The 10,964-nt window shown below is 44.6% G+C and overlaps 1 protein-coding gene across 3 annotated transcripts in view; it reads left to right on the top strand.

The window, feature by feature from the left end:
- The first annotated feature begins 5 nt into the window (after positions 1–5).
- MPPE1 (metallophosphoesterase 1) overlaps positions 6–10,964 on the top strand; it is a 29,497-nt gene continuing 18,538 nt past the window's right edge. Inside the window, exons 1-2 of one of the 3 annotated variants that reach the window (XM_061448849.1) lie at positions 8,413–8,562; positions 9,062–9,201. The gene's annotated coding sequence lies outside the window, so the exon portion shown is untranslated. Of the gene's footprint in view, positions 102–8,412; positions 8,563–9,061; positions 9,202–9,776; positions 9,858–10,964 lie in introns of those variants that run through there. The other 2 variants (XM_061448852.1, XM_061448850.1) reach the window with 2 other exon arrangements.

Genomic DNA, 10,964 nt, shown 5'->3' with positions numbered 1-10,964 from the left:
GATGGGAGCGGGGCGGGGGGAGGCGGCCCGGCGGGCGCCACGGTCAATGGGGAAGGGGGGCTGCGGCGCGGCGTCTGGCTGCGGCTGGGCGCTGAGTGTAGGTGAGCCCCGGGGCGGAGAAGGGCCGGGAGAGGTGGTGGTGGGGGTGCCACGGAGAGGAGCGCCGAAGCCGCGCCGCGAACGGCAGGATGTGGCGGGGAGGCCGCCGGCCCGGCACGGCCCACCCCGCGCCGCCGCCATCGCCGTGGCCGTGGCTCGGCCGCCCCGCCTGATGTGGCGCCGGGGCGATGACCACCGGCAGGGCCGTGCCCCCAGCCCGGAGCTAAGGTGGTGGTGTTGTTTCTTCCGAGATATGGAGCCGCCGTTCTCTCAAGGGCCCAGCCGTGGGAGCGGTCTGCCGGGAGCCACGGTCGAGAGCGAAGGGCGATCCCGGGAACGGGAGGCCGGCCGTCAGCGTTACCGGGGCTTTGGGGGAAAGCCGGCGGCTAGCATCGGCCATTTCAAGAATGTGGCTTCGGGGGTGGAAAGGGAGTTCAGTTCTTTAATTTCAGCATCTTCTTAGTGCTTGGGAATTGGTATGGTAACAAATACATTGTCCCTTAGGCTTTTCGCTTGGCTTTGTATGTCATTTTGGATTTGTCAAGGATGAGGAGAATTAAGAAGCGATTGTTCCAGAAACTGTAAGGGCTAACTAAATTACCATGTGTTTGAGCCAGCGGAGCGGGAGACTTGGGGGGGACAGCTGAGCGATTCTACATCCCCCTTGTAGGAAAAAGGTGGCCTACGCTAAGTACATGCTTATGTGCTTACACCACAGAGTAACCAGCCTGTACTTGGAACACACCGTGTATCTACCGAAGTGAGGCTTTTCCAAACGACTTGTTCTGGTGCCCCCTTGGCATTGATTGGAGCAAAAGAGAGTCCAGGGGCGGAGTCAGCTAGCGTAGCTTTTTTGGAAAACATGGTACATACACTGAGTATTGAAATTTATTATTGTCTTTCAGCACCTGCTGTGTGGGTGAGGGTTTCATTTGCGGTGACCTCTCTGAGCTAGGATAGAGATGCTTTAGTGGTTACCAGATCTGCATTAAGGAAATCATGTAACACCACTACTTGCCATCTCTGCTGTGAATACAAAATTAACAGTTTCCTAGGGACTAGGCTAAGTTTAATTGGCTTGGGTATCCCATCTAACCTAACAGACCCTAAGTCTAGATCTATTTTCTTTTATTGTTTATGTTCTAGGACACAGCTGATTTGGGGATGAGAGGGATGTAACACCGCTGCCATATGTAGTTCACAAAAATAGTAGACGCTTTGTTGAAAATAAAAGGCTTGAACCTTTTCCTTCTAAAATAAGTGACAAAACTTCATAGTTTGTAGTGCAAGGATCCAGCTAATTTGTTAAATTCCTGAGCTGCACTGTGGCACTGGATGCCACAAAGACAGCAAGGCTGGCAGTCTACTTAGCAAAACATTTTCTAGTCCCCATTTCAAATCAGAAAAAAAAACCAGTAATGAAAGGTGAATTAACTAATACCCAAAGTTTAAAAGTTTGTTTAAGGTATTAAATGGTGAATTTTTATTTGAAGAAATCCTCGCCAACTCTTTGTCAGTATTTCTGCTGTTTTGTTTCTAAGCAACTTGTTTCTTCCACCCACATATCTCCTCTGTCCTCATGTATGATTAGTTTCATTAAGTGCAACAACCCTAGAAACATGTAATGTGATTTGGAATAGTACGGGAATTGCTCTGTATTCTTCTTGAATCTCAGTTTCTTCCTGGTTTTGGAAATTTGTGTTTTTTTTTTTTAATTGGTGCAATACTCAGCATAGCTTGAGGTGACTTCAGGACCTTCCCTAGAGAGTTCCTGTGCTGGGGCAGATGAGTAAACGTGTGCTGGTGAGATGTCGTAATAAGAGCTCTAACTTTGGTAAATAAGAAAATCTACAGCTAATAAGGGCTTTGCATTCTAGGAAGCATCTCAAGACCATGATGAAAGTGTTTTCTGTGTTTTTCCTTGAAAGATGAAGTTTTAGTTACTGAATGGGCCAACACTAAAACGGGTTATACGTTTTGCTGAAACCAAATAGATACTATTCTGATGTAGAGCAGATGGTTTCCTCCCATGTGTCTCAGGGCTGCTGCAATGCCTAGAGTTTTGTTGTGATTAGACTGCCACAGGAGCATTAGAAAGGTCTGTTTAACTCGTGTTTTAAAAACAGCGCAGTGTAAATGATAGGGCAGAGGGCAGGATGCAGAAATATCCTCACTGAACGTAACTGTACAAAATAATTGTCACAGAGGAATACTGTTACAAAGGGGGGGAGGTGCTCTCCTCAATATTTTTCTAAGCAGGAGTATGTCCTCTGTGGCATTTGGAAAATAAGTGACTCCATCTGTCTCAGTAGAATTTCCCCACCCTTCTCTTCATTCTGGTGATAGAATATTAGTAAAAGGATCACCAAAGGCTGAACTAATGTCAGGCTAAGGCTAAAATACCAACTCAGTGAACTCTTGGTTTTTTACAGATTCCTTCCAGCTGTGTGGCTTATGCAGGTAGAAGATTTTAAACAGGGCTAAAAGGCCAGGAAAGAATACTTCTTAGAAAATCAGGGGCTGCAGCTAGACCCTTCAAAATACAGCTGCCTGTAAGGCCTATAAACAGATGTCAGTGTTTCTCTTCATCATTCTACAAGTCTCTGACAGCTTTCTTATTACTGTTCTGTAGTTTTTCAAGCCTTCCTTAACCTAGACCTTCCAGGAGCTTCCTCCTGTGAGCTGCTGGGTGATTTTGTTCACCTCCAAGCAGGCTGAGGCTGCTCTCTGCCTTGCTGGATTAGACTCTCATTCATCTTTCGTAACTGGCAAGGTCTTTCATAACTTCTGATCTTTCATAACACTAAATGCTAGCCAGTGCCTCTCACACACCTTTCATAACCTACACACACGCCAAGTGTTTAATCTCATCCACTTGGAGTAGTCCTGTCCCGGATGAACTTGAAATACTAGTGTTTCTTGGGTGCTTTGTCTGATTCCTCTGAGCCCTGATCAGATTTGTGTTGAGGTCAGACTTCCTTCCCTGAGACAGCGAATGCTCAGTGGAGTGGAAGCCCTGTTCCCTCTGACCTCAGATCAGAAAACAGAATGTAGTCATGGATTTCCTTCTCTCCCAGGGTGTGAAGCCCTTATTGACTTAAGTGTGGCTCAGTTGGAGGTGATACTCTCCTTTGCTTCCTGTCCTGAACCACTATGCAGTGTTTCGTCAGTGTGGCTGCTCTGCTTGCCACCCAGAGATCCCCATCGCCGTCTGCTTGGTCCATGCTGCAGAAAGCAGGGTCACTCAGGGGCAAAGCTGCTGCTGCTGCTGCTGCAAGGGCTTTAATTATTGCCTCAGCCAACAACTTTCAATTCTCTTCTTCAACAGCAATTGCACACTGCAGTAATAACAATGAAATTGGTTGTAGTTTTTGCAGAGGGAGGGTGACCTCTCTAGCTCGCTGGCCATCATGTGTGGTGACACAGCACCCCAGAGAGAACTGAGTCAGACATTGGGACACATTTCCAGAACAACCTTATAGACACTTGGGCCAAAGAGCATGGCGTTGAGGGGTATATCACAGCCCCTACCATGCACCAGCTTCTGGGAAAATCTTTTGGTCCTCCTGCATCATCTCTCTCTAGCAGTAGGACGCCGTTTGTTTTATTATAGTTCTTGCACCAGAACAACCAACAAGTGGATAAAGCGGCTAAGATTGAAGTGGCTCAGATGGACTTAGATTGGCAACATAAGGGTGAGTTATTTTTGGCCTGGTGGGCCCATGACACTTCAGGCCATCAGGGCAGAGATGCAGCATACAGATGGGCTCGTGACTGGGGGGTGGTTGCAGGAGTGGAAGCAGAGCAACTGGCAACGCAGAGGTAAACCCCTCTGGGCTGCTGCACTGTGGCAAGATACGTCTTCCAGTGTGGATCCTTGTCACTTCACGGGTTTGATGCATGATCTCTTAATAGGGAATTAAATGGGAGAGCAAGTGACTAGCAGCTTTAATAAAAACAGAGGGGGTTGGGGAAGAAAAAGGAGGTAATCTTTTGGAATTATTAGCCTGAGTGCAAAAGAGCATTTCCTCAGCACAACAGCCAGAGCCTTGCTGTGCTGTTATTAAAGCACTTCAGTGGGAATTCATGCAGATGGTCTTTTTTACCTAGCATAGGATTATACTGGATTAGTCATATAAAATTGTTGTTTACTGTCTCTAGCCCTTTTCTCTGGAGCTTTTATCAGGATCTCATGGAGGATGAAGTTTGAGGTAATGCAGATGACAAGCTTTTTGTTTGTGCAAACTACTACAATGTTGTAGTTTAGTGCAGTCCTAATGTTGCAGTGAGAGGTTCTATAGCTGATAAAAGAGGATGTTTTGCCCAGATTTTTGTTTTGCCTTTTGGGTGTTCAAGAAGGAAAGGTAAACTGTAAGGAGATGCTCTCTCTTCTGTTTAGAAAAACTGTGCTGATCCTGCTTCTGCTTCATCAAACAGAAATTCCTAACGCTTGGCACCATTTTTCATACTGCTTGCTAATGACTCATTAAGGACACAACAGTTGATTAATGCAGTAAGTGGTGTATTAGATGTTTTTTGTGTTCCCTTTCTGTCACGCACAATCATATTGTGACCACGTTTCTTCTCCACATCCAGAAAGCCCAGGGATTGGTGCTTCAACACCCTCTGCGTTTCTCTTCCTGCCACAAGGGAACTCAAACATGCAGTGCAAGAGACTCCCTTTAGATCTGCCGTGGGAGTTGGTTCATGTGGAAGTCGAGATTTTTGGCTTCCAGGTTTGACAGGCAGATGTACTGGTAAAATCGGGTCCTTCAGTGTTTTCTGGAGTTTTCACACTGGTTCTGTCATCCTGACATCTATACCATCCTTGTAGCCGTATCTTCCAGGAGGTATGGCTGAGGGCTTTCCTGGGGTGCAAGTGCCTTTGAGTCTCCCCCAGGACGTATTTTTCTTCTCTGGAGGAGGTTCTGTGCACAAGGTAAAGCAGTCACAAGCTGTTACTCTTTTTCCTAGACTCACGTCTGTGTGTGGTAAAGGTCTTTTTCCCTGGCCTGGAAGGGAGAAGTGGCAGACTGTCTCTGCCATGTGCATGCCGCTGTTGTTTTTTGAACATTATCCACTGAAAATACTAAAAATAATACCCTCCCCCCTGGAAACAAACTAACATTATAACCTGATGTTTCTGTCTCTGAAGGTGATACAGAACTTCTGTCAGCATGTGTGGTAGGGATCTCTGTAGCATAATTAGGTTTAATAAATATCAGTTCTATTTGGTTTTGTCAGCTTTAAGATTAAATTGATTTCTTCTTACATATTATAAGGAAATATTTATTGTTTCTAATTCTGCAATCAGGCATCTTAAATCTAATCAGGTCTTGTTGCTTTTCCTCTTGGTATGCAGGAAATATTCGTGTTTTGGACTGAATTCTGAACTTTTGCATTTAGCTGTCCTCTGTGGTTGTGCAAAGACTTGGGAAACCCAGACGGCTTTTCTGTGTTTCAAGGAAGGCTCCTAGACACGAATAGGATTATTACTACCTGACTGAAGCTCAAAACAAGATGGAGAAAGGGCTTTTTTTCCTGTTTTGGCCATTGTGTTCCAGATTGTTCCTTGATTTTTCAAGTGGTATTTGTCTCTGAGATTGGCAGCACTGATTGTGCCAAAGAACATAACAGGCAGAGAGACCATATGAGCTTTGACAACTTCCACCCTGAAAGGCACTCTGAAGTCGCTGCTGGATGGAATAAAAGAGATTAATTTGGGGCAAGTGCAATTTTGATGTGTTTTTGCAAAGGCATGGAGATTTTCACAGGGGAATATTATTTCCTGGAAAATCTCATGAGGATGGTAGGTCTTTCTGAGGGTCGAAGGGACACATCCTGTCCTTTAATCTGTGTGGAAGAAATGCTATGACTGGAGTTACTGTAGGATTGTGTCAAGTAATCCTGTGCTCATATATTTTCTGACAAAGTAAATTAATGATTTTGGTGAAAAGCACTATGGGTCACATTCCTGCTGTTTGGCAGTAAGTAGCATGCTCAGCACCTGGAATTGATGACGTTTTCATTCATGTGTATCAGCATGAAATGTGTCTCAGTTTACACCAAGCTAAGTTAGAAGCAAGAATGTGAGGAAAACAGAATGTGTTCAACAAACCAGCTAAGTAATTGTGTAGGGAAATGTTTCTGCTGTAATTGCTTACTGTGTAAAGTGAGTATCTTAGTGGCATTTCATATCTACTGCCACAGAGAAGTTTTCCAAAAATCACGTATTATTGGTATCTCTGCAAGATGAACATGTTTCCTAATCAAGTACACAAGAAGTCTTTTAGCATTTGTATAAACTGTGGGCTTTGCATGCATGCTGGCTAACATCTTTTGATTTTTGGATGCTTCAAAATATAATGCCCCGTGTTACCTAGCCTTGGGCCATTTGTTCAGATCTATCAAGTATCTTCAACTTGGAAGAATGGATGCTCAGTTTTTAAGTGGAGCCACTCAAAATCAGTGACCACTTTTGAAAATGTTTGATTATAAAGTGTGTGATAAAACCTACAAGAGCTTCAGCTGTAACTTTTCCCAACTGTTTGAGGATATGAGTAGGGTTTTTTTTTGGTGTCATTTGGATCAGCACTTGTTTGATGAAATCTGAATCTTACATAAACTCCCTGCAGGTCTAGCTGCGTAGTTGAGAAACCTGGCTGTTGTCTGCTTTCTCCATCTATCTTCAATTCCTGTGTCAGCCATGGAAGAACAAAGAAAGGCTGCATGGCTGCTTCTAGGCTAGAAACTGGGAATTCTTGTTTCCCTTTTAGCTCTGTTGGTTCATTTCCCAGCTTTTCTGTGTGTAATTTTCCAGCCTGTTACTCGTAACAGTTTTGAGTTCTGAAAATATTTAGGTCTCAAAACCTGCATAGCTGTTGTCAGTTGATCTTGTGGCCTTCTGTTGCTATGTTACTTGTAAGTCCAGTCCCTCATGGGAGCAGGGTGCTTTCTTCCTGCATGTATGCCCTGCAGCCTGGTCTGTCAAAAATATCTGCAAAATACAAAAACCAAAGGGAAACCCCAACAAGTAGCAGTAATACCAAGTATGACAAACACCAAGGATACACTGGGTAGCACTGTTACCAGGCATGCTGTTACCTCCTGACCTGGTAGTCATTAAAGAGCCTATACTGTGGCTTTTGGTGTGATGGAATGGGGAGATTGATCATCGAATCACAGAACAGTTTGGGTTGGAAGGGACCTTGAAAAGGTCATCTAGTTCCAACCCCCTTTGCAAGGAGCAGGGACATCTTCAACTACATCAGGTTGCCCAGAACCACATCCAGCCTGGTCCTGAATGTCTCCAGGGATGGGGCAAGCATCACCTCTCTGGACAACCTCTGCTAGTTATTTTACTACCCTCATTGTAATGAATATTTTCCTCACATCCAGCCTGAATCTCCCCTGTTTTAGTTTAAAACCATTATTCCTCATTCTATTGCAACAGGCCCAGATGCAGATTATGCTTTTGTAGAGACATGTAACATGTTGAGTGGTGATGGACAGCTGTATCCATGCGGATCTGTGATGGGCAGTATTCCCAGTCCCCTGCATTTGGTATCCACTAGTCACAGGAAATCACAGGTAAAACCAGTGGCAGTTTAAGAGACAGCCCGAGACGGGGTGTTTCTGCGCTGGCCCCAGAGGCTGAGGTGCACAGGCACAGTAAAGAAGATTCGGGAGCACCCACAAGCGCGGTCAGGATTCCTCTCTCGGTGCAGGCCGGGTGGGAGAGTTCTGCCTCAAGGGAGAGAAAACAAGGCAGGGTGAGCAGCGAAGTGAGCCCTTCCCCGCCGCAGCAGTGTCCGCCCGGGGGCGCTCGCTGCTCAGGCACCTACCGCGCTGCTCCGGAGCGGAGGGAGAAGACGTGCCCGGCAGGGCGCTGCCTCCGCCTCCCCGCTCCCGCAGGGTGCGGCCGGAGCGGTCGGTGCTCCGCTTGCTGCCGTTTCCTTGGCGACGGGGTGGTAGCGGTGGAGGTGGCGGCGGTGTAGTCAGGGCCCTTGACCGCGAGCGGTCGCTCGGCCGTGACGTGTACTGCTTAGAGCCTATCCGGAGAGGCTGTGCTTTCCTAGGCGCCTGCTTGAGAGCCGTGAGGCGGCGGGCGGCCATTCCGGCAGCTTGGTGGGGACCTTTTATGGTTGGGTCCCGCAGGTGGTGGGTGCGTTCGAAAGGGCGCAAGCCGGCCTCAGCCCCTTCGGGAGCCCATGGCCCTGCTCTCCGTCCACAGGTGCCTGCAAGTGAGTGGGACCCGGATCGCGGCCGCAGCGCGGGGCAGCCTCCCGTTGGCCGGACACGGCCCGGCCCGGCCCGGCCTGCCCTGAAGAGGGCGCGGGAATGCTCGGGCACGGCGGGTCTGGGCTCGGCTATGTTTGCCGTTGCCTTCGCGTGCAGAGCTCACGCTTACAGTAGCTTAAGCGGTTTGTCGTTGGTAGTCCTCCTTCTGTTGGCCGAGTACCGGTCGGTAGCATAGGTTGTACTTATTACGCTGCAGGTTAGGGCAGTGAAGTCGGTTGTGTTTGGGTCGTAGACGAAGTGACAGGTGCTGCTGGACGAGGTTCAGCCACTGTGCAGGCAAGACATTCTGCTAGTGCAGCTGTAGCTCAGCCTTTTGGCTTCTGTGAGGTTAAAAAGCGATGATGTTTAGAAATGTGATTGAAACTTGTAAGTTTTGTCTCTTCATGATTTTTTTTAGTGCAAAACCAGTTAGCCTTATCATTCACTAATAAATTGCGAAGTTGCAATAGAAGCATTTAATACATATGTTACTGTGTCTTAGTTCTTCTTGACTTTTGAAGCCAATTACTTTTTATGCTATTTTCCTTTATATATTTCCATAGTTTAAGATAATCATAATGAAGCTTAAGGGAGATAATTTTAACCTGAAATATTATCAGCTTAATTAATACCTAATCAGAAAATGTCTTATTTTTCTTCTTAAAATTCTCTTCCTTTTCAGCTCAGTGATGAAAATGAACAGTTAGTCAAGAAGTTGAAAAAACTGCATGTAAAAAATAAGGAGCTAGAAAATAATCTGGGTCAGATCCAAGAAAAACTACATCTGCAGCGGTTAATACGTGACTATGGCACACACAGAGAGTAAGACTTGTTCTTTCTGTATCAAAAGAAATAAGTATTTCAGGATTTTTTATCTTGATACTCTTCAGATGCATGAGGCCACACCTGGTCTGGGTATTCTGAGGGGCTGTCTGTGAGCAGGATGGTGGAAATGGAGGATGCTGAAGGCATATAAAGGAACAAAGGATGGCTGGGGCAACTTGTAAAAATTCGTTGTTGTAGTGAAAGAAACAGTTTTAATGTCAGTAAGTTATATCCCTGCTTAGCCAACATGCTATCTCTGTTTTACTCCAGAGTTTTAGACTGTTTTTATACCAAACAGTAGTAAGGTAGTTAACGTTTTAAAGATTTGGAAACCAGGAGCTTAGGACTTGAAAAACTATAGTGCTAGTGTTTTGGTGAGTGTCCTCCCAGGATTTGAGTACCTGTTTGCACAGCTTTCAAGTTTAAATTTTGGTGTGTTTGTGGTTCTGTGTTAAAACTTGTGTTCTAAAATCAAGCTGAAAAGTAACTTGGGCTTTTTCAGTCACTTTGTTTGATCCAATTAAAATTATAAAATGTGATTTTATTAAGCTGTTTTGTTTATTTCAATTAAGTGTTCAAGTTCAAACAGAAACCCATTTATGGCACAAGGGTGAATACAGGAAGGATCTTATTCTAGAGGGTGACAGTGTGAGGTGAGTTCTTGAAAAACTGCTTCTTCACAGAGGTAAATATTCTCCATGGAATAGAATATTTTTTTATGGTTGTCAACTGAATTTTTGTTAACTGTTATGGAAGTGGCTTTCAGCCTTTGAAACAACAGAAGATTGTTTTATTTACATTTTAAAAAGAAATAATAAATCTTAGATTAAACTTGAAACTAGGAGTAAACAAAGAACAAAATGTATTTCTGTCTCAAATCCTTCATTTCAAAAATTTGAATGAGCCAAGGAAGCTCTGTAGTGTGTGCACATGTGATGTTTTTTGCAGATTTTTAACCTCGTAATTTCTTTATTTTGTGGGAGATTTCTTAGCTCATTTGTTTTTATAGCTCAGTTTTATGTATGTATAAAACCTATAGGATGGTGCTGTTTTCAAAATAAGCTAGATAAGTGATTCTAATTTTCAGTCTACTTGATTTTTGGAAGTGAGCCACTACTTACCATTGTTTGCCAATTAGTGGTAGAAATAAGCTTTCTTAACAGCTTTTTTGATGCAAAAGATACTTTTTCGCTTTGAGAAAATACATATTTTCTGAGTATGCTACATAAAATGTTGGCCCACCAGGCTATGACTTGATTTTGAAATAAAGAGGCTGCTTCATTCCTTACAAAGTTTTTTTGTGTTCACTTAAGAAATGGGCTGTGACTCTTAAGAAGATAGGCAGTCCCTACTGCTTTTGATTTCAAGCACCCTGTTTTTAGGGTTTGCTTTAGGTGGTTGTAGAAGGCCCCTTTTTTTTTTCCCTTTTTTTCCCTTTTTTTATTTTTTTTTAAATTTTTTTACAGTATGCCAGGCTTTCTTTGCAAACCTACATAGGAAGGCTGTGCGTTTAGCTCCGGGCTTGAACTGAGTGCCTAACTAGATGCTTATGTGGAAGAAATCCAAGTTTCTCTTTGAATCTGGTGCTGGACCTGCTTTGTATTAGGTTGCACTTGGATAACCTGACTGAGCTTTTTCTTCTAGCACCTGTTTGTATGTGATTTTACAAAGCTGTTCTGTGCTATTCTGTATTACCATCCTGCTTCTGGTGCATAGTCATGACCTAGTATGAATGCCAGCTCTTATCTAAAGTCCTCATA

Source organism: Pezoporus flaviventris, unplaced genomic scaffold (assembly GCF_033815535.1).
Source record: "Pezoporus flaviventris isolate CSIRO_AGI_PZ_B2104156 unplaced genomic scaffold, CSIRO_AGI_Pfla_v1 ptg000007l, whole genome shotgun sequence".
In the NCBI taxonomy this organism is placed as follows: Eukaryota; Metazoa; Chordata; class Aves; order Psittaciformes; family Psittacidae; genus Pezoporus; species Pezoporus flaviventris.
This window is presented reverse-complemented; position numbering and strand designations above follow the sequence as displayed.